Below are 23535 nucleotides of genomic sequence, written 5' to 3' on the forward strand. Positions count from 1 at the left end.
GATGGATGAGGGGTATATATATGAGCGAAAAGAGAGGGTAGGGTTCGTGTATTATGGGTTGGGTTTGGGAGGGAAGGAATTTGAATTTGAATGGTGAGGTGGGTGGGGTTTTTGGTGAAGAGGTGATGGGGAAAAGAAATAGAGGTGATTGGTGAGGGGTATTTGGGGAAGGGTGTTATGGAAAGGTGTGAAGGAGAGAGAGAGTGAGTTAAGGTAGGTGGGGATCCTGTGGGGTCCACAAATCCTGAATCCTTTAAGAGGAATTCTAATCCTAAATCCTAAGAGAGAGGAGAGAACCTCTCTCTCTAAAAACTACATCTAAACTATGAAAAGTGAATTATGAGAGCATGATTATGAATGGATGCATTTCCCCACTTTATAACTTCTGGTTTATGCCTTCTGGACTTGGATTTGGGCCAAAAAGGGTTCCAGAAAATGCTGGGATCATTTTCTGCAATTTCTGGTGCATGGCCTTTGTCACGCGTCCGCGTAGGTCACGTGGTCGCGTCATCCAGAGTTTCCATGTCACGCGGCCGCGTCATTCATGCGTCCATGTCATATGCGTTTCTCTCAAGGCACGCGATCGCGTCAGTCATGCGATCGCGTCACTGCCGTTTCGCGCTGGCATGCGGCCGCGTCGCCCATGCGGTCGCGTCACTGCCAGTTTCTTCAACAACTCCATTTCAAGATTTCCTTCCATTTTCACATGATTGCTTTTCATCCTTTATGTCATTCCTCCCTTGGAATATCTGAAATTACTCAACACACGAATCATGGCATCGAATGGCAATAAAAGATAATTAAATTTAATATTTTTAAAGCCTAGAAAACATGTTTTTCACATACATCACATAATAAGGAAGGGAAAGTAAAAACATACAATTTCACATGCATAAGTGGGTAAAGGATTAAATAAAACACTTAAATTCAGCACAAATTATATCATAAAATATGGGTTTATCAACCTCCCCACACTTAAACAATAGTATGTCCTCATGCTAAACTCAAGAGAAACTATAAAGAGATGAAGAGGAATGATAGAATGTATGAAATACAACATAAGAATGCAACTAAATGCAAAATGTTTCTACCTACTTGGTTAAAAATAAATAAGTTCTCCAAGACAAACATAAATCAGATTTCACTAATTCAAATCATACAGTGAAAACAAGTAAACTTGTAAGAAGATAGCTCATGAAAGCAGGGAACATAGAATCAAGCATTGAACCCTCACTGGTAGTGTATATGCGCTCAAATCTCTCAAGTGTCTAGGGTCAATCTCTCTACTCTTCTCTAATCATGCTTTCTAAAACTTTGTTCTTCATCTAACCAATCAACAAATATTTAGTATACTAATGCAAACATCATGAGGTCTTTTCAGGGTTGTAATGGGGCTGAGGTAAAGGTAGGGATATATATATAAGGCTAAATGAGCTAATTAAGTGAATCCTTGATTAGTCTCAGATCTCGCCTAACATACATACTTTGTAAAGCAATGCTTCTTTACCTATTCTCCCATATTTTTCCCACTTTTGATGTTACATGCTCATGTATTAGTTTTAATTTTGTCCCATGTGCATTGCTTTATTTTGCATTTGGGGAATTCTTTTGTATCCCCTTTATTCAAATACTGAATTATATTTTTTTTTATGCACATGGTAATTCAATTATTTTGATTTCACATGAGCATGCTTCTCAAAAATTTTATTTTGAATTATTTCATTCTTTTCAACTTCCTACCCTTTGTTTTTTATCATCCACGTTCCCAATAGGTTTTCCACACTTAAACAATTACACAATTTTTATCTTAAGCTAACCAAGGATTCAAATTGGGATTTTAAATTTGTTTTTCTGCTTAAGGCTAGTGTTGTGGTTTATAGAATAAGAGGGAATTAAAGGTTCAGGGGGGCTAACAAGGGTGATGTAAAAGGTAGGCTAATTTTGGGATAAGTGAGCTAGAATCAAACAATGGCCTCAATCATATGCAAGCATGTAAATATATTAAATATTGGACATATAGAATGGAACAAAGCAAAGATTACAATTATAGAGAAGAAAACACACAAGAATAAAAATTTATGGTTAAATAATGTAACCATGTAAATAAGCTCAAAATCTCACAGGTTGTGTGTTCTTTGGCTCAAAAACCATGTTCCAAATACAACTTCAAACAAATTTAACACAAAAATTTTCAATTTAAATTAGTGAAATATTATAAAATGAAGTCTTGAAAAGAAATTTATTACTTCAACCAAGTGGTAAAATATGCAATCAAACATGCAAATGCAATAACTAACAAGGAAAATAAACCATTGGTGTTGAGATAGAAGAGTAACTAACCCATGGAGATCGGTATCGACCTCCCCACACTTAAAGATTGCATCGTCCTCGGTGCATGCAAAGATGTGCAGGTGGACGGGTTGCTTCAACTGATGCTTTTCTCCAAAGATTGAGCAGATGAACTTGTTTGTCTCCCTAGTAAGAAGCTTTTCCTCTCCTTTTGTGGTGGCCATCCTGAAAGAAGAGGGAAAAGAAGAAAAAGTAACCCAGAAATAAAAATAAGAATATAAATAAAGTCTGGGTGGGTTAATGCCAAATAATGGGGTCTCAATTACATGGTAGCTACAACATGCAAGTGAGAAAATATTAGAGACACATGGCATATCAATAATGTAAAAATTTGCAAAAATAAGGGAAGAGAGTGTGGGTAAGGAGAGATAATATAAATTCATGTCAATGCAAAAGTGATACAGGAATAAAAGATTGGCATTAATATAAATAATATTACCTAACCAGAATAAAACAAGTCACTAAGCACTCAAAATAATTCAAGAGAAGATGCAACAGTTAAATAAGAAAATTCAACATCAAAAGAAAAATAATGAATTTAGAAAAGAAGGAAGAATATACACTAAATTAAAATGCAATGAATGGAATATGCAAATAAATAAAATGAAAGATAAGAAGAATGAGAAGAGAAAGAAGTGAGTAAGAAATGAGGGAGGGAAAAATTAGGATTGGGGAAGAAAAGATAAGATATTTGGCAAATTAGGATAAGTTGTGCGGCGCAAGCGACGCGATTGCGTGGGGCACGCGGTCGCGTGACTTTCGCTGATACTGATTGACGCGGTCATGTCGGTCACGCGGTCGCATGACACAATTCATGCTACTGGTGCGTGGTCAGCCTCGCGCTCGCACAACTCTCTGTTCAAATTATTATTAGTGCCAAATTTTAAGTGACGCGATCGCATGGGGCATGCGATCGCGTGAGTGGGCTTTAGAAGAATGTGACGCGGTCGCGTGGGTCACGCGGCCGCGTGGGTAGAATTGTGCGTTCAGCACCAATCCAACACCACTCTAGCACAATAATTGGTTGTACACCCTTTTACGTCGAAATCCAGGGCACGCGGCCGCGTGGGGCACGTGGTCGCGTGGGAGGCCATTATTCCCATATGACGTGGTCGCGTGGGATGATTTGTGCCACTGACACGCCTCCAGCCACGCTCCAGCGTGACTCTCTGTTCGTTTTTTTATTTTCCCCCTTCTCCTTTCGCAACATGAATGTCATTAAGCCAAATTGGCAACATATATTAAAAATAAGAGAAGTCAAAATAAAGGATTATTAAATCTGAAGCTCAGAAAAATTATAAGTTGAAATAATAATAAATCCTAAATCCTTTAAGAGGAATTCTAATCCTAAATCCTAAGAGAGAGGAGAGAACCTTTCTCTCTAAAAACTACATCTAAACTATGAAAAGTGAATTATGAGAGCATGATTATGAATGGATGCATTCCGCCACTTTATAACTTCTGGTCTATGCCTTCTGGACTTGGATTTGGGCCGAAAAGGGTTCCAGAAAATGCTGGGATCATTTTCTGCAATTTTTGGTGCGTGGCCTCTGTCACGCGTCCGCGTGGGTCATGCGATCGCGTCATTCGGAGTTTTCTATGTCACGCGGCCGCGTCATTCATGCGTCCGCGTCATATGTGTTTCTCTCAAGGCGCGCGATCGCGTCAGTCATGCGTTCGCATCACTGCCATTTCGCGCTGGCATGCGGCCGCGTCGCCCATGCGGTCGCGTCACTGCCAGTTTCTTCAACAACTCCGTTTCAAGCTTTCCTTCCATTTTTGTATGTTTCCTTTTCATCCTTTAAGTCATTCTTGCCTTGGAATATCTGAAATTACTCAACACACAAATCACGGCGTTGAATGGCAATAAAAGATAATTAAATTTAATATTTTTAAAGCCTAGAAAACATGTTTTTTACATACATCACATAATAAGGAAGGGAAAGTAAAAACATACAATTTCACATGCATAAGTGGGTAAAGGATTAAATAAAACACTTAAATTCAGCACAAATTATATCATAAAATATGGGTTTATCAGATATCCCATGAGGTTTTTCTCACTGGGAATCACGTCCTCCTCACTCTCTCCAGGTTCAGCCACGTTGGTCATGGTTATGGCCTTGCACTCTCTCTTGGGATTTTCTTCTGTATTCATTGGGAGAGTGCTAGGAGGAGTTTCAGTAACCTTTTTACTTAGCTAACCCACTTGTGCCTCCAAATTTCTAATGGAGGATCTTGTTTCATTCATGAAACTTAGTGTGGTCTTAGATAGAACAGAGAATATGGTTGCTAAGCCAGAACGACTCTGCTCAGAGTTCTCTATCTGTTACTGAGAAGATGATGGGAAAGGCTTGCTATTGCTAAACCTATTTCTTCCACCATTAATGTTGTTGAAGCCTTATTGAGGCTTTTGTTGGTCCTTCCATGAGAGATTTGGATGATTTCTCCGTGAAGGATTATAGGTGTTTCCATAGGGTTCTTCCATGTAATTCACCTCTTCCATTGTAGGGTTCTCAGGATCATAAGCTTCTTCTTCAAAAGATGCTTCTTTATTACTGCTGGATGCAGCTTGCAATCCAGTCAGATTCTGAGAAATCATATTGACTGCTGAGTCAATAATTTGTTCTAAGCCAATATGGCATTCAGAGTATCAATTTCAAGAACTCTTTTCTTCTGAGTTGTCCCATTGTTAATAGGATTTCTTTCAGAATTGTACATGAACTGGTTATTTGTAATTATTTCAATGAGTTTCTGGGCTTCTATAGGCGTTTTCTTCAGATGAATAGATCCACCTGCAGAATGGTCCAATGACATCTTGGATAACTCAGACAAACCATCATAGAAGATACCTATGATGTTCCATTCTGAAAGCATGTTAGAAGGACACCTTCTGATCAATTGCTTGTATCTTTCCCAAGCTTCATAGAGGGATTCACCTTCTTTCCGTTTGAAGGTTTGAACTTCCACTCTAAGCTTACTCATCTTTTGAGGAAGAAAGAATTTAGCTAAGAAGGCATTGACCAACTTTTCCCAAGAGTTCAGACTGTCTCTAGGTTGTGAGTTCAACCATATACTAGCTCTGTCTCTTACAGCAAAAGGAAAAAGTATAAGTCTGTAGAACTTGGGATCAACTCCATTGGTCTTAACACTGTCAAATTCAGCCAAGAACTGATGAGGATCATCCAATGGAAGTCCATGAAACTTGCAATTCTGTTGCATCAGAGAAACTAATTGAGGCTTAAGCTCAAAGTTGTTTGCTCCAATGGCAAGAATAGAGATGGTTCTCCCATAGAAGTCGGGAGTTGGTGCAGTAAAGTCACCAAGCACCTTCCTTGCATTGTTGTTGTTCGGTTCGGGCATGGCTGTTTTGTCTGCTTCCTTTTTGAAATTTTCTATCAGGTCCTCTTCAGAGTGTTGTGCTTTAGCTGCTCTTAGCTTCCTCTTCAAGGTCCTTTCAAGTTCAGGATAAGCTTCAACAAGAATGCATGTGTCCTTGTTCCTGCTCATATGAAAGAGAAGAGAACAAGAAAGTATGAAATTCTCTAGGTCACAGTATAGAGATTCCTTGAGGTGTCAGAGGAAAATAGGAATAGAGGGATGAGGTAGATAGAGAAGATTTCGAACATATAAAGAAGGAGAGAGTCCGAATTGCTAATAGAGGAGAAGTGTTAGTCCTTAAATAGAAGGAGGTGAGAAGGGGGGAGAAAATTTTTGAAAACATTTTTTTTTCTTTAATAAAACTGAAAAATAAAAATTTAAAATAATTAAAAATAATTTTGAAAAAGTGATTGATGGTTTTCGAAAATTGAAAGTGAGAAAGTGGTTAGGTGGTTTTGAAAAAGATTTTGAAATTAGCAATCAAAAAGATATGATTGAAAATTATTTTGAAAAAGATGTGATTGAGAAGATATGATTGAGAAGATATGATTGAAAAAGAAACTAAAAAGATTTGACTAATAAGAAATTTAAAAGATATGATTCTAGAATTTAAAGATTGAATTTTTCTTGATAGGAAAGTCACAAATTTGAAATTTTTGAATCACAACATTAATTGTCAGCAAGGATTTTTGAAAATTTTAAAAGAAAAATGAAAAAGATTTTATTTTGAAAAAGATATGATTGATAAGAGAGGATATGAAAAAAATAAGATTTTGAAAAATTTGTTTTACAGCTTGAAAAATTGAAAAAGATTTGAATTGAAAACAAAATGACCTCCTTGGTGCTATCCTAGCATTAAACGCCCATAATGGTATCCATTCTGGCATTTAACGCCCATTTGGCTACCTCCTTGGGCATGAAACGCCCAGCCAGGGCACCTGGCTGGTGTTTAAACGCTAGAAATCCTTCTTTACTGGGCGTTTTAAACACCCAGCTTTTTCTCTGTGATTCCTCTGTTGTATGTTCTGAATCTTCATTTTTCTGTTTTATTGACTTGAAAAGATATATTTTGAATTTTTTGAATTTTTTATGAGGTGAGAGAAAAACAACCAAATAAGATAGAACATGAAAAATCAAGATCAAAACAGATAATGCATGCAAGAACATCTTGAATGTTAAGATGAACATCAAGAACACTTTGAAGATCATGATGAACATCAAGAACTTATTCTTGAAAATTTTTCAAGAAAAGAAAGACATGCAAGACACCAAACTTAGAGATTTTTATACTAGAGACACTAACAATTTAAAAATTCATATGAAAAAAAAAACATATAAAGCAAACAAGAAAATCACAAGATCAAACAAAGAAGATCATCTAGAACAACTTTGAAGATCATGAAGAACACAATGCATGAGTTTTCGAAAAATGCAATGATTATTAAAAACATGCAATTGACACCAAACCTAGAATGTGACACTAGACTCAAACAAGAAACATAAAATTTTTGGTTTTTATGATTTTAAAAATTTTTTTTTGTTTTTTTGTATTTTTTTCGAAAGTAAGAAAATAAAAGAAAGCTTAAACATAAAATAAAATTACCCAATCTAAGCATCAAGATGAATCGTCAGTTGTCCAAACTCGAACAATCCCCGGCAATGGTGCCAAAAACTTAGTACGCGAAATCGTGATCTCACAAACTTTCTTCACAACTCCGCGTAGCTGATCAGCAAGTGCATTGGGTCGTCCAAGTAATACCTTACGTGAGTAAGGGTCGATCCCACGGAGATTGTCGGCTTGAAGCAAGCTATGGTTATCTGGTAAATCTCAGTCAGGCAGATTCAAATGGTTATGGGGTTTTGATAATTAAAAGATAGATAAAATATAAAATACGATAGAGATACTTATGTAATTCATTGGTAGGAATTTCAGATAAGCGTATGGAGATGCTTTATTCCTTTTGAATCCCTGTTTTCCTACTGCTTTCATCCAGTCATGCATACTCCTTTCCATGGCAAGCTATATGTTGGGGGATCACCGTTATCAATGGCTACCGTCTATCCTCTTAGTGAAAATGGTGCAGCTACGGGTTACGTAGGGCTAATCATCTGTCGGTTCTCACTTGTGTTGGAATAAGATCCAATGATCCTTTTGCGCACTGTCACTGTGCCCAACAGTCCTGAGTTTGAAGTTCGTCATAGGCATCCCATCCCAGATCCTACTCGGAATACCACAAACAAGGTTTAGACTTTCTGGATCTCACGAATGCTGTCAACTGATTCTAGCTTATACCACGAAGACTCTGATCTCATCGAATGGAAGGCTCTGTTTTCAGGAGAGGTAACCATGCGTCATGGAACAGAAAGCCAAGAGATATACATTCAAGCTTGTTTTCAGGTAAAACGGAAGTGGTTGTCAGGCACGTGTTCATAAGTGAGAATGGTGATAAGTGTCACTTGATCATCACATTCATCTTGTTGAAGTGCAAATGAATATCTAAGAACAAGAATAAGGTTAAATTGAATAGAAAATAGTAGTAATTGCCTTAATTCATTAGGAACAGCTGATAAACCACTATTTCATGGTTTATATTGTATTCAATTGAGTGATTTTATCAAGCTTTTCACCCACTTATTCATAGGATTTGTATGATTTTACAATCCCTTCCTAGTTTAGTTCTATGATTGAAAACATGCTTCTTTGGTCTTAATTTAGCTAATCTTAATCCTCTCTTATTACCATTCGATGCCTTGATCTGTGTGTTAAGTTTTTCAGGCTTCATAGGGCAGGAATGGCTTAGATAATGAAGAGGAAATGTGCAAAGATGGAAGGAATACAAGGAATTAAGGAGATGACTAGCAAAAAGTCACGCGGTCGCACGGCTCACGCGACCGCGCGAAATGGAAGAAATCAGAGTGACGCGTTCGCGTGCCTGACGCGACCGCACGGATTGGAAGCTGCACGAACGACGCGAAAGCGTAGACGACGCGGACGCCTGACGTGAACGATCTGCAGAATTACAAAAGTCGCTGTCAAAGATTCTGGGCCGCATTTCAATCCAGTTTTCAGCCCAGAAACACAGATTAAAGTCAGGGAACATACAGAGACTCAACATGCTTTCATAATTCAGAATTTTAGGTTTTAGATATAGTTTTTAGAGAGAGAGGCTCTCTCCTCTCTCTTAGGATTTAGAAATTAGGATTTTCAGAAATTAGGATTTATTTCAATTCTTCATCAGGTTCAATATTTCTTTTACTTTATATTTCTCTTCTACTTTGAGATACTTTAATACTTTTATTTGTATTTGATTTATGTTGCCCAATTGGCTTTTGAATTTTTCCATGTTAGATTTTACTACTTTGAATTAATGCTACTTGAGGTATTTCAGATATTTATGATTTCAATTTAGCTCTCCACATTATTGGCTTTAATTGATTAACTGGAAGCTCTTGAGTTATCAACTATTCATGCTTGATTGTTATGTCGGCTAATTAACTGAAATTCCACTAACTCTAGTCTTTCCCTAGGATTTGGCTAGGACTTGGGAAATCTAACCAATTAGTTCACTTGACTTTCCCTTGCTTACGCAAAGGTTAACTAAGTGGGATTAACTTCCATTCTCATAGGAGTAACTAGGATAGGACTTCCGAATTTTCATATCTTGCCAAGAGTTAATTTTATAGTTAATTATTTATTTTATTTGTCATTTAATTTACTTGTTCCTCACTTTCAAAACCCCAATTTACAAAACCCATAACCAATAATAAGAACATACCTCCCTGCAATTCCTTGAGAAGACGACCCGAGGTTTGAATACTCGGTTATCAAATTTAAAAGGGTTTGTTACTTTTGACAACCAAAACGTTTGTAAGAAATGTTGATTGCTTGGTTTAGTAGCTATACTTACAACGAGAGTTTACTATAACTTCTAAACCATCAATCTTCAGTTCTTCAACAGCAGAGCTCCACACCTTAATCTATGAGGTGTAGAAACTCCACCGTTGAAAATACATAAGTGATAAAGGTCTAGGCATGGCTGAATGGCCAGCCCTCTAAATGTGATCAAGAGATCAACAATGATACAATGATGGTCTCAAAATGATGTAAAGATCTCCCAATGAGAATACAATAGTAAAAGGTCCTATTTATAATGGCTAGTAACCTAGGGTTTACAAAGATAAGTAAATGATGCTAAAATCCACTTCCGGGGCCCACTTGGTGTGTGCTTGGGCTGAGCATTGAAGCTTTCACGTTCATAGGCTTTTCTTGGAGTTAAACGCCAGCTCTGGTGCTAGTTTGGGCGTTTAACTCCAGCTTTTATGCCAGTTATGGCGTTTAACGCCAGAAAAGGGTAGAAAGTTTGCGTTAAAATGCCAGTTTGCACTATCAAAACTCGGGAAAGTGATGAGTTCGGATTCACTCCCCTCCCAATAAAATTTATGAGTCCGCTCTTTGGCAAGCGCAACAAAATTATTGTCAAGTAATAACCCACAATGGAATGGGATCGTATCCACAGAGATTGGTAGATTTAAACAATTTTAATTAATGGGTGAATTAGTTAGGCTTAGACAGAATAAGTTGTGAGTGCAGAAACATAAATGGCAAAAGAATAAAGGAAAGCAATAAAGTGCAGAATTAGAAATGGCAAGAATATAAAAGGGAGTGGGAATTGGCAGAATGTAAATGAAAGCTATATAAGAATGAGAGAGATACGAATGAGGGAATTCATTGAGATCAGGAGATATTATCTCTTTGGATTAAACCCAGCTTATATCCTCTTCAATCATGAAACTCATTGACCTCTTGGCAATCATAATTGATTGAGTCTCAATCCCTTGGTGACTCAATCTCTCAAATCTTGATCAATATCCAATTCCTTGGTCTAATTGCTCATGAAGAGAGATGTGCTTGGTCCCTGATTTTACCACACATCCTTGTAGGTCCAAGTAGAGAGTGGATTATATGTCACCATATCCAAACACCAAAACTCAGATTCTACTCAAGTGTGAGAAGAGATTTCTAGCATGACTTCATGTTTCCTTTTCCAAGGTTCCCATGAAACCCATTTTGCATTCAATCCCTTTTCCAAGATAATTGAACACTAAGCATGAAAATCGAAATCCCTTCTAGAAAATCAAAGAGAAGATGAAGAGAAGAAGAAATTCACTATCATTATTCCATCATGTACAATAGAGCTCCCTCTCCTAATGAGAGGGAATTTAGCTACTCATAGCTTAGAAAGAAAGTACAAAAGATGGATAGATGAAGTGTAAAAAGTGAAAAACTCAAACTCCACAATCCCCTTGAGTTGGTGATCGGTGTATCCGTTTGGTGTATCTAATACTTCCAAGGGTATTTATACTACTCCTAGATCTAAAAATAAAGGAAATTACAAAAGTGAAAAGAAAATTACAATTTGAAGGGGAAAGAAAATCAACAAACGTGATCTTCTAGCTAGCGTGTGACTGGCGTTCCCCTGGCCTGTTGATGAGCGGATAATTTGTACGCTTTTTGGCATTGTTTTTAGTATGTTTTTAGTATGATCTAGTTAGTTTTTAGTATATTTTTATTAGTTTTTAGTTAAAATTCACTTTTCTGGACTTTACTATGAGTTTGTGTGTTTTTCTGTGATTTCAGGTATGTTCTGGCTGAAATTGAGGGACCTGAGCAAAAATCTGATTCAGAGACTAAAAAGGACTGCAGATGCTGTTGGATTCTGACCTCCTTGAACTTCAAGTGGATTTTCTCGAGCTACAGAAGGCCAATTGGCGCGCTCTCAACGGCGTTGGAAAGTAGACATCCTGGGCTTTCCAGCAATATATGATAGTCCATACTTTACCCAAGATTTGATGGCCCAAACCGGCGTTCAATGTCACCTTTAGAATTCCCAGCGTTAAACGCCGGAACTGGCACAAGGATGGGAGTTAAACGCCCAAACTGGCACCAAAGCTGGCGTTTAACTCCAAGAAGAGTCTCTACACGAAGTGGGCCCGGAAGTGGATTTTTATGTCATTTACTCATCTCTGTAAACCCTAGGCTACTAGTTCTCTATAAGTAGGACCTTTTACTATTGTATTTTCATCTTTGGAGATCTAGTTCTTAGATCAGATCTTGGTTCTTCTGGTTCCCTCTCTGGGGCCGAAGCCAATGATCACTTCTGTTCTTATGTATTTTCAACGGTGGAGTTTCTACACACCATAGATTAAGGTGTGGAGCTCTGCTGTACCTCGAGTATTAATGCAATTACTATTGTTCTTCTATTCAATTCCGCTTGTTCTTGTTCTAAGATATCACTTGTTCTTCAACTTGATGAATGTGATGATCCGTGACACTCATCATCATTCTCACCTATGAACGTGTGCCTGACAACCACCTCCGTTCTACGTTAGATTGGGTGGATATCTCTTGGATTCTTTAACCGGAATCTTCGTGGTATAAGCTAGAATTGATGGCGGCATTCAAGAGAATCCGGAAGGTCTAAACCTTGTCTGTGGTATTCTGAGTAGGATTCAATGATTGAATGACTGTGACGAGCTTCAAACTCCTGAAGGCTGGGCGTTAGTGACAGACGCAAAAGAATCACTGGATTCTATTCCGACCTGATTGAGAACCGACAGATGAATAGCCGTGCCGCGACAGGGTGCGTTGAACATTTTCACTGAGAGGATGGGAGGTAGCCACTGACAACGGTGAAACCCTTGCATACAGCTTGCCATGGAAAGGAGTAAGAAGGATTGGATGAAGACAGTAGGAAAGCAGAGAAACGGAAGGAACACAGCATCTCCATACGCTTATCTGAAATTCCCACCAATGAATTGCATAAGTATCTCTATCTTTATCTTTATTTTTTATTCATCATTCATAACCATTTGAGTTTGCCTGACTAAGATTTACAAGGTGACCATAGCTTGCTTCATACCAACAATCTCTGTGGGATCGACCCTTACTCGTGTAAAGTTTATTACTTGGACGACCCAGTACACTTACTGGTTAGTTGTGCAAAGTTGTGTTTATGCCATGGTATTGAACACCAAGCTTTTGGATTCATCACCGGGGATTAATTGAGTTGTGAAAAGTATTGATCACAATTTCGTGCACCAAGTTTTTGGCGCCGTTGCCGGGGATTGTTCGAGTTTGGACAACTGATGGTTCATCTTGTTGCTTAGATTAGGTTTTTTTTTTTTCAGAATTCTTAGAGAATGAATTCTAGAGTTTCATGATGATCTGTTGAAGTCTGGCTGGCTGTGAAGCCATGTCTAATTTTATTGGACCGAGGTTTCAACTTATCATCACAAGAGCTTGTTGATTTCTATCAATCTTGCTGTTGGAGCAGTGATCTGCTAAGGCTTGGCTGGCCATTGGCCATGTCTAGTGTTTTGGACCGGAGCTTTCTTTGAAAGCTTGGCTGGCTATGAAGCCATGTCTAATTCCTGGACCGGAGTCTTAGACTAACATTGCATGATTCCTGGAATTCTCATTAAGAATTTTGATATCTTTATTTTCTTTTCCACTTAATTTTCGAAAAAAAAACCAAAAAAATTACAAAATCATAAAATCCAAAAATTTCTTGTTTGAGTCTAGAGTCTCATTTTAAGTTTGGTGTCAATTGCATGTTTCTATTCTTCTTGCATTTTTCGAACTCATGCATGTGCCTTCATTAATCTTCAAGTTGTTCTTGATGATTTCCTTGCTCTAATCTTTAAATTCTCTTGACTTGAGTGTTTTGTTGTGTCTCATATGCATTCTCATTTTGTTAGTGTCAGTAGTATACAACTGATAAGTTTGGTGTCTTGCATGCATTGTTATTTGATTTTAGTTACATTTGGATTATTCCTCATTATTAAAAATCCAAAAATATTTTTAATTTGTGTCTTTTCAAGTCAATAATACAGAGAATTGAAGATTCAGAACATACTGCAGAGGAATTACACAGAAAGAGCTGGGCGTTCAAAACACCCAGTGAAGAAGACAGACTGGCGTTTAAACGCCAGCCAGGGTGCCTGGCTGGGCGTTTAACGCCCAAAAGGGTAGTAGTTTGGGCGTTAAACGCCAGAATGTACACCATTCTGGGCGTTTAACGCCAGGATGGCACAAGAGGGAAGATTCTGTTTTTAATTCAAAATTTTTTTCAGGTTTTCAAAATTTTTCAAAATCAAATCTTTTTCAAATCAAATCTTTTCAATCAAATCTTTTTCAAAATCAATTTCTTTCCATTTTCAAAGATACTTGCTATCAATTAATGATTTGATTCAACATTTCAAGTATGTTGCCTTTTCTGTTGAGAAAGGTATAATGTTTGAATCATATCCTTTCTTGTTAGCCAAGTTATTAGTTTTTAAAATCAAATCTTTTTAAAATGTTTTTCAAATCATATCTTCTCAATCACATCTTTTTAAAACCAATCATATCTTTTTAATCACATCCTTTTCAAAATAGTTTTCAATCATATCTTTTTTATTTTCTAATTTCAAAATCTTTTTCAAAAATCACTTGATTTCTTTTCTCTTCTTGTTTTTCGAAAATCAATTAGTGTTTTTCAAAATGTTTTTAAAATATTTCACTTTATTTTCGAAAATTACTTCCCTTCTTCTCACATCCTTCTATTTATGGACTAACACTATTCCTTAATGCACAATTCGAACTCCATCTTTCTTGATAAGTTTGAATTTTCTACTTTTGCCTTCTATTTTTCTTTTCCTCTGACACCTCAAGGAATCTCTATACTATGACATAGAGGATTCCATATTTTCTTGTTCTATTCTCTTTCATATGAGCAGGAGCAAAGACAAAAGCATTCTTGTTGAGGCTGACCCTGAACCTGAAAGAACCTTGAAGCGAAAGCTAAGAGAAGCTAAGACACAACTCTCTGTAGAGGATCTAACATAAATCTTCAAAGAAGAAGAATCCATGGTAGCCGAAAACAACAACAATGCCAACAATGCAAGGAAGGTGCTGGGTGACTTTACTGCACCTACTCCCGACTTCTATGGGAGAAGCATCTCTATCCCTGCCATTGGAGCAAACAACTTTGAGCTTAAGCCTCAATTAGTTTCTCTAATGCAACAGAATTGCAAGTTCCATGGACTTCCATTGGAAGATCCTCATCAGTTTTTAGCTGAATTCTTGCAAATCTGTGACACTGTCAAGACTAATGGGGTTGACCCTGAGGTCTACAGACTTATGCTATTCTCTTTTGCTGTAAGAGACAGAGCTAGAATATGGTTGGACTCACAACCTAAAGAAAGCCTGAACTCTTGGGAAAAGCTAGTCAATGCCTTCTTGCCAAAGTTCTTTCCACCTCAAAAATTGAGTAAGCTTAGAGTGGAAGTCCAGACCTTCAGACAGAAGGAAGGAGAATCCCTCTATGAAGCTTGGGAAAAATACAAACAATTAATCAGAAAGTGTCCCTCTGATATGCTTTCTGAATGGAGCATCATAGGTATTTTCTATGATGGTCTGTCTGAACTGTCCAAGATGTCTTTGGATAGCTCTGCTGGAGGATCTCTTCATCTGAAGAAGACGCCTACAGAAGCTCAAGAACTAATTGAAATGGTTGCAAATAACCAATTCATGTACATTTCTGAAAGGAATCCTGTGAACAATGGGACTAATCAGAAGAAAGGAGTTCTTGAGATTGATACTTTGAATGCCATATTGGCTCAGAATAAAATATTGACTCAACAAGTCAATATGATTTCTCAAAGTCTATCTGGAATGCAAAATGCACCAAGCAGTACTAAGGAAGCTTCATCTGAAGAAGAAGCTTATGATCCTGAGAACCCTTCAATGGAAGAGGTGAATTACATGGGAGAACCCTATGGAAACACCTATAATCCTTCATGGAGAAATCATCCAAATCTCTCATGGAAGGATCAACAGAGACCTCAACAAGGTTTCAACAACAATAATGGTGGAAGAAACAGGTTTAGCAATAGCAAGCCTTTTCCATCATCTTCTCAGCAACAGACAGAGAGTTCTAAGCAGAACACCCCTGACTTAGCAACCATGGTCTCTGATCTAATCAAAACCACTCAAAGTTTCATGACTGAAACAAGGTCCTCCATTAGAAATTTGGAGGCACAAGTGGGTCAGCTGAGTAAGAAAATTACTGAACTCCCTCCTAGTACTCTTCCAAGTAATACAGAAGAAAATCCAAAAGGAGAGTGCAAGGCCATCAACATGGCCGAATTTGGAGAGGAGGAAGAGGCAGTGAACGCCACTGAGGAAGACCTCCATGGACGTCCACTGGCCTCCAATGAGTTCCCCAATGAGGAACCATGGGAATCTGAGGCTCACACTGAGACCATAGAGATTTCATTGAATTTACTTCTGCCATTCATGAGCTCTGATGAGTATTCTTCCTCTAAAGAGGATGAGTATGTCACTGAAGAGCAAGTTGCTAAATACCTTGGAGCAATCATGAAGCTAAATGACAAGTTATTTGGAAATGAGACTTGGAAGGTTGAACCCCCTTTGCTCACCAAAGAACTGGATGACTTGTCTAGGCAGAAACTGCCTCAAAAGAGACAGGATCCTGGGAAGTTTTCAAAACCTTATACCATAGGCACCATGACCTTCAAGAAGGCCTTGTGTGACCTAGGGTCAAGTGTAAACCTCATGCCTCTCTCTGTAATGGAGAAGCTAGGGATCTTTGAGGTGCAAGCTGCAAAAATCTCACTAAAGATGGCAGACAACTCAAGAAAACAAGCTTATGGACTTGTAGAGGATGTTCTGGTAAAAGTTGAAGACCATTACATCCCTGCTGATTTCATAGTCCTAGAGACTGGGAAGTGCATGGATGAATCCATCATCCTTGGCAGACCCTTCCTAGCCACAGCAAAGGCTATGATTGATGTTGATAGAGGAGAATTGATCATTCAAGTGAATGAAGAATCCTTTGTGTTTGAGGCTCAAGGATATCACTCTGTCACCATGGAGAGGAAGCATGAAGAGCTTCTCTCAAAACAGAGCCAAACAGAGCCCCCACAGTCAAACTCTAAGTTTGGTGTTGGGAGGTTCCAACATTGCTCTGAGCACCTCTGAGGCTCCATGAGAGCCCTCTGTCAAGCTACTGACATTAAAGAAGCGCTTGTTGGGAGGCAACCCAATCTTATTATGTTTATCTATTCTCTTTTGTTATTTTATGTTTTCTGTAGGTTGATGATCATGAGAAGTCACAAAATCAATTGAAAAAGCAAAAACAGAAAGAAAAATAGCACACCCTGGAGGAAGATCCTGCTGGCATTTAAATGCCAGTAAGGCTAGCAGATGGGCGTTTAACGCCCAGTCTGGCACCATTCTAGGTGTTTAACGCCAGAAAGGGGCACCAGACTGGCGTTAAACGCCAGAGAAGGGCAAGAACTTGGCGTTAAACGCCATAAATGGGCACCAGCCCGGCGTTTAACGCCAGAATTGGCACAAAGGGCATTTTTTGCTCACCACTTGGTGCAGGGATGAATTTTCCTTGACACCTCAGGATCTGTGGACCCCACAGGATCCCCACCTACCCCACCACCCTCTCTCTTCTTCACCCATTCACCAATCACCTCAACACCTCTTCCCCAAAAATCCTTCACCTATCAAATCCCATCTTTCTCTTCACCACTCACATCCATCCTTCATAAAACCCCACCCACCTCACCATTCAAATTCAAAACACTTTCCCTCCCAAACCCACCCTCCCATAACCGAAACCTAACCCTCCCCCCACCCCTATATAAACCCATCTTCACTCCTTCATTTTCACACAACCTAAACGCTCTTTCTCCCCCTTTTTGGCCGAACCACAAAGCCATCTCCATCTCCTCTATTTCTTCTTTTTCTACTCTCTTCTTTCTTCTTTTGCTCGAGGACGAGCAAACCTTTTAAGTTTGGTGTGGTAAAAGCATTGCTTTTTGTTTTTTCATAACCATTTATGGCATCCAAGGCCGGAGAAACCTCTAGAAAGAGGAAAGGGAAAGCAAAAGCTTCCACCTCCGAGTCATGGGAGATGGAAAGATTCATCTCAAGGGTGCATCAAGACCACTTCTATGAAGTTGTGGCCTTGAAGAAGGTGATCCCCGAGGTCCCTTTCAAACTCAAAAAGAGTGAATATCCGGAGATCCGACATGAGATCCGAAGAAGAGGTTGGGAAGTTCTTACCAACCCCATTCAAAAAGTCGGAATCTTAATGGTTCAAGAGTTCTATGCCAATGCATGGATCACCAAGAACCATGATCAAAGTGTGAACCCGGATCCAAAGAATTGGCTTACTATGGTTCGGGGGAAATACTTGGATTTTAGTCCGGAAAATGTAAGGTTGGCATTCAACTTGCCCATGATGCAAGGAGATGAACACCCTTACACTAGAAGGGTCAACTTTGATCAAAGGTTGGACCAAGTCCTCACAATCATATTTGAAGAGGGCGCCCAATGGAAGAGAGATTCAAGAGGAAAGCTGGTTCAATTGAGAAGGCATGACCTCAAGCCTGTGGCTAGGGGATGGTTAGAGTTTATCCAACGCTCAATCATTCCCACTAGCAACCGGTCCGAAGTTACTATAGACCGGGCTATCATGATTCATAGCATCATGATTGGAGAAGAAATAGAAGTTCATGAGGTGATATCCCAAAAACTTTATAAGGTGGCAGACAAGTCCTCTACCTTGGCAAGGTTAGCCTTTCCTCATCTCATTTGTCACCTCTGTTATTCAGTTGGAGTTGACATAGAGGGAGACATCCCCATTGATGAGGACAAGCCCATTACTAAGAAGAGGATGGAGCAAACAAGAGACCCCTCTCATCATCAAATCCCTGAGATGCCTCAAGGGATGCACTTTCCTCCACAAAACTATTGGGAGCAACTAAACACCTTCCTAGGAGAATTGAGTTCCAACATGGGACAACTAAGGGTGGAGCATCAAGAACATTACATCCTCCTCCATGAAATTAGAGAAGATCAAAGAATCATGAGAGATGAGCAACAAAGACAAGGAAGAGACATTGAGGAGCTCAAGCACTCCATAGGATCTTCAAGAGGAAGAACAAGCCGCCATCACTAAGGTGGACCCGTTCTTTAATTTCCTTGTTCTTTATTTTTCTGTTTTTCGAAAATTATGCTTATGTTTATCTATGTTTGTGTCTTGTGATCATTAGTGTCTTAGTGTCTATGCCTTAAAGTTATGAATGTCCTATGAATCCATCACCTTTCTTAAATGAAAAATGTTCTTAATTGAAAAAGAGAAGAATTGCATGAATTTTGAATTTTATAACAGTTTAATTATTTTGATGTGGTGGCAATACGTTTGTTTTCTGAATGTATGCTTAAACAGTGCATATATATCTTGAATTTGTGATTCATGAATGTTGGCTCTTGAAAGAATGATGAAAAAGGAGACATGTTACTGAGGATCTGAAAAATCATAAAAATGATTCTTGAAGCAAGAAAAAGCAGTGAATACAAAAAAAAAAGAAAGAATGAGAAAAACAAAAAAAAAGAGAGAAAGAGAAAAAGAAAGAAAAAGAAAGAAATAAAGTTGTGATCCAAGGCAAAAAGAGTGTGCTTAAGAACCCTAGACACCTCTAATTGGGGACTCTAGCAAAGCTGAGTCACAATCTGAAAAGGTTCACCCAATTATGTGTCTGTGGCATGCATGTATCCGGTGATAATACTGGAAGACAGAGTGCTTTGGGCCACGGCCAAGACTCAATAAGTAGCTGTGTTTAAGAATCATCATACTTAACTAGGAGAATCAATGACACTATCTGGATTCTGAGTTCCTAAAGAAGCCAATCATTCTGAATTTCAAAGGATAGAGTGAGATGCCAAAACTATTCAGAGGCAAAAAGCTAAAAGCCCCGCTCATCTAATTAATACTGATCTTCATAGATGTTTTTGGAATTCATTGCATATTCTCTTCTTTTTATCTTATTTGATTTTCATTTGCTTGAGGACAAGCAACAATTTAAGTTTGGTGTTGTGATGAGCGGATAATTTGTATGCTTTTTGGCATTGTTTTTTGTATGTTTTTAGTATGATCTAGTTAGTTTTTAGTATATTTTTATTAGTTTTTAGTAAAAATTCACTTTTCTGGACTTTACTATGAGTTTGTGTGTTTTTCTGTGATTTCAGGTATGTTCTGGCTGAAATTGAGGGACCTGAGCAAAAATCTGATTCAGAGACTAAAAAGGACTGCAGATGCTGTTGGATTCTGACCTCCCTGCACTCGAAGTGGATTTTCTGAAGCTACAGAAGCCCAATTGGCGCGCTCTCAACGGCGTTGGAAAGTAGACATCCTGGGCTTTCCAGAAATATATGATAGTCCATACTTTACTCAAGATTTGATGGCCCAAACCGGCGTTCAAAGTCACCTTCAGAATTCCCAGCGTTAAACACCGGAACTGGCACAAGGATGGGAGTTAAACGCCCAAACTGGCACCAAAGCTGGCGTTTAACTCCAAGAAGAGTCTCTACACGAAAATACTTCAATGCTCAGCCCAAGCACACACCATGTGGGCCTGGAAGTGGATTTTTATGTCATTTACTCATCTCTGTAAACCCTAGGCTACTAGTTCTCTATAAGTAGGACCTTTTACTATTGTATTTTCATCTTTGGACATCTAGTTCTTAGATCAGATCTTGGTTCTTCTGGTTCCCTCTCTGGGGCCAAAACCAATGATCACTTCTGTTCTTATGTATTTTCAACGGTGGAGTTTCTACACACCATAGATTAAGGTGTGGAGCTCTGCTGTACCTCGAGTATTAATGCAATTACTATTGTTCTTCTATTCAATTCCGCTTGTTCTTGTTCTAAGATATCACTTGTTCTTCAACTTGATGAATGTGATGATCCGTGACACTCATCATCATTCTCACCTATGAACGTGTGCCTGACAACCACCTCCGTTCTACCTTAGATTGGGTGGATATCTCTTGGATTCTTTAACCGGAATCTTCGTGGTATAAGCTAGAATTGATGGCAGCATTCAAGAGAATCCGGAAGGTCTAAACCTTGTCTGTGGTATTCTGAGTAGGATTCAATGATTGAATGACTGTGACGAGCTTTAAACTTCTGAAGGCTGGGCGTTAGTGACAGACACAAAAGAATCACTGGATTCTATTCCGACCTGATTGAGAACCGACAGATGAATAGCCGTGCCGTAACAGGGTGCGTTGAAAATTTTCACTGAGAGGATGGGAGGTAGCCACTGACAATGGTGAAACCCTTGCATACAGCTTGCCATGGAAAGGAGTAAGAAGGATTGGATGAAGACAGTAGGAAAGCAGAGAGACGGAAGGAACACAGCATCTCCATACGCTTATCTGAAATTCCCACCAATGAATTGCATAAGTATCTCTATCTTTATCTTTATGTTTTATTCATCATTCATAACCATTTGAGTTTGCCTGACTAGATTTACAAGGTGACCATAGCTTGCTTCATACCAACAATCTCTGTGGGATCGACCCTTACTCGCGTAAGGTTTATTACGTGGATGACCCAGTACACTTGCTGGTTAGTTGTGCGAAGTTGTGTTTATGCCATGGTATTGAACACCAAGCTTTTGGATTCATCACCGGGGATTAATTGAGTTTTGAAAAGTATTGATCACAATTTCGTGCACCACCTGTCATGCTTTCTTCATTTCAAGCTTGGCGTGCCACGCCTCACACTCCAAGTGGCACGCCTTCCTCTATCACATCCCTAGCGTGCCACGCCTTCGAGCCAAAGTGGCACGACCAGGGCATTTTAATTGACCCAAGTATCCTGGCGTGCCACGCCTTCGAGCCAATGTGGCACGCCCAGGCCATTTTAATTGACCCAAGTACCCTAGCATGCCATGCCTTCGAGCCAAAGTGGCACGCCCAGGCCATTTTAAATGACCCAAGTACTATGGCGTGCCACGCCTTCAAGCCAAAGTGGCACGCCCAGGCCATTTTTCACATCTTCATGCTTCTGGAAACTTGTACCAGCGTGGCACGCCCAGGGTCTGGCGTGCCACGCCCCTCTAAATGCTTCATCCTCTTGCTGGCGTGCCACGCCTCATCATCCAAGTTGCACGCCCAGTTCTTTTGGCGCTTTATCTCCTCATATGGAAAACACTACCAGCGTGCCATGCCATGAGACTGGTGTGCCACATCCTTCACTTGCCTTGGTTCCAAAGGTTGGCGCCGCGCCTGGACGTTCAAGTGGCACGCCAAAGTGGGATGATTGAGCTGGCGTGCCACGCCTTCGTTACCAAGTGGCACGCCCAGCTTTATTTGGCCTCCTTCAGTACTGGCGTGCCACACCTGATCATTCAAGTGGCACGCCTTAGTGAGGCTTCTTGAGCTGGCGTGCCACGCCTTCGACACCAAGTGGCACGCCCAGCTTTTTACTTTGCCTTTTTGTTCATTGGCGTGCTACGCCTAGTTGCTCAAGTGGCACGCCCAGACCTCATTAGCCTTCAACCCCTTCTCTGGATTTTTGTACCAGTGTGCGACACCATGTAGCTCAAGTGGCACGCCCGTTCAATTGTGGCTCTCTTAGGCTTGGCGTGCCACGCCTTGATCCTCAAGTGGCACGACCAAGTGAATTCTGGAGCTGGCATGCCACGCCCTAGTGATGACTCTTCTAGGTGATTAGTTGGTGTGCCACGCCCAGCTTCTGGCGTGCCATGCCTCTTTGATGGTCTTCATTGTTGCTCTATGGAATGTTGTACCAGTGTGCCACGCCCAGCTTCTGGCGTGCCACGCCAACACATTTTTTTGTGACGTTTGTTCTACGTGGCACGCCTGCTTCACACGCCCACTTGTTTAGTTGTTTCCTTCCCATTTTTTATATATTTTTCACCTAAAATTCAACACAAACTCATTTCAAAGCAATGTACTATGATATTCATCAATTAAGGCATGAATTGCAATGATCAAATGAGATTATGCCTCTTTTATAGTCCTTTTTATGCAAGAAAAAGGGTAGATGATGTAAGTCATCACAATATATGAACTATTATATATTGCTGGAAAGTTCAAGATGTCTACTTTCCAACGCAATTGAGAATGCACCTATTAGGCTTCTGTAGCTCCAAAAAATCCATTTTGAGTGTAGGGAGGTCAGAATCCAATAGCATCTGCACTTCTTTTTTAGCCTTTGAATCAGATTTTTGCTCAGGTCCCTCAATTTCAACCAGAAAATACTTGAAATCACAGAAAAACACATAAAATCATAGTAAAGTCGAGAAATGTGATTTTTGCATAGAAACTAATAATTATATACTAAAAAATAACTAAATCATACTAAAAACTACCTAAAAACAATGCCAAAAAGCGTATAAATTATTCGCTTATCAGCATCTCCTTGTCAAATCCTTAAATCTCTCCCAGGCTTCATAAATGGTCTCTCCATCTAGCTGTCTGAACATCTGCACTTCAGTTCTCAACATGTTTACCTTTTGTGGAGGATAGAACCTTGTCAAAATTCTATTTACCACATCCTCCCAAGTTGTCAAGCTTTCCTTCGAAAATGATTCTAGCCATTTTAATGCTTTGTCCCTCAAAGAAAATGGAAATAGTAACAATCTATAGGTGTCAAGATGAATACCATTAGACTTAACCGTGCCATATATCCTTTGGAATTTAGTGAGATGCTCATTTGGATCCTCTTGTGCACTTCCTCCATAAGAACAGTTGTTTTGCACAAGAGTTATGAGCTGAGGCTTCAATTCAAAGTTATTAGCATGGATAGTTGGCCTCTGAATGCTGCTACCACAGTTTCCTAGGTTTGGATTGATGTATGATCCAAGAACTCTCCTCTCTTGTCCAGCAGGGTTAGCTCCACCTCTTCTGAC

General features: G+C 39.3%; 1 non-coding gene across 1 annotated transcript; it reads left to right on the top strand.

The window, feature by feature from the left end:
• Positions 1–5220: 5220 nt before the first annotated feature.
• LOC112718545 (small nucleolar RNA R71) lies at positions 5221–5328 on the top strand. The gene has a single exon (XR_003160880.1). It is a non-coding gene; the product is annotated as a small nucleolar RNA R71 (small nucleolar RNA).
• Positions 5329–23535: the final 18207 nt, after the last annotated feature.

The sequence above is a fragment of the Arachis hypogaea genome, chromosome 10, assembly GCF_003086295.3.
Source record: "Arachis hypogaea cultivar Tifrunner chromosome 10, arahy.Tifrunner.gnm2.J5K5, whole genome shotgun sequence".
NCBI lineage: Eukaryota > Viridiplantae > Streptophyta > Magnoliopsida > Fabales > Fabaceae > Arachis > Arachis hypogaea.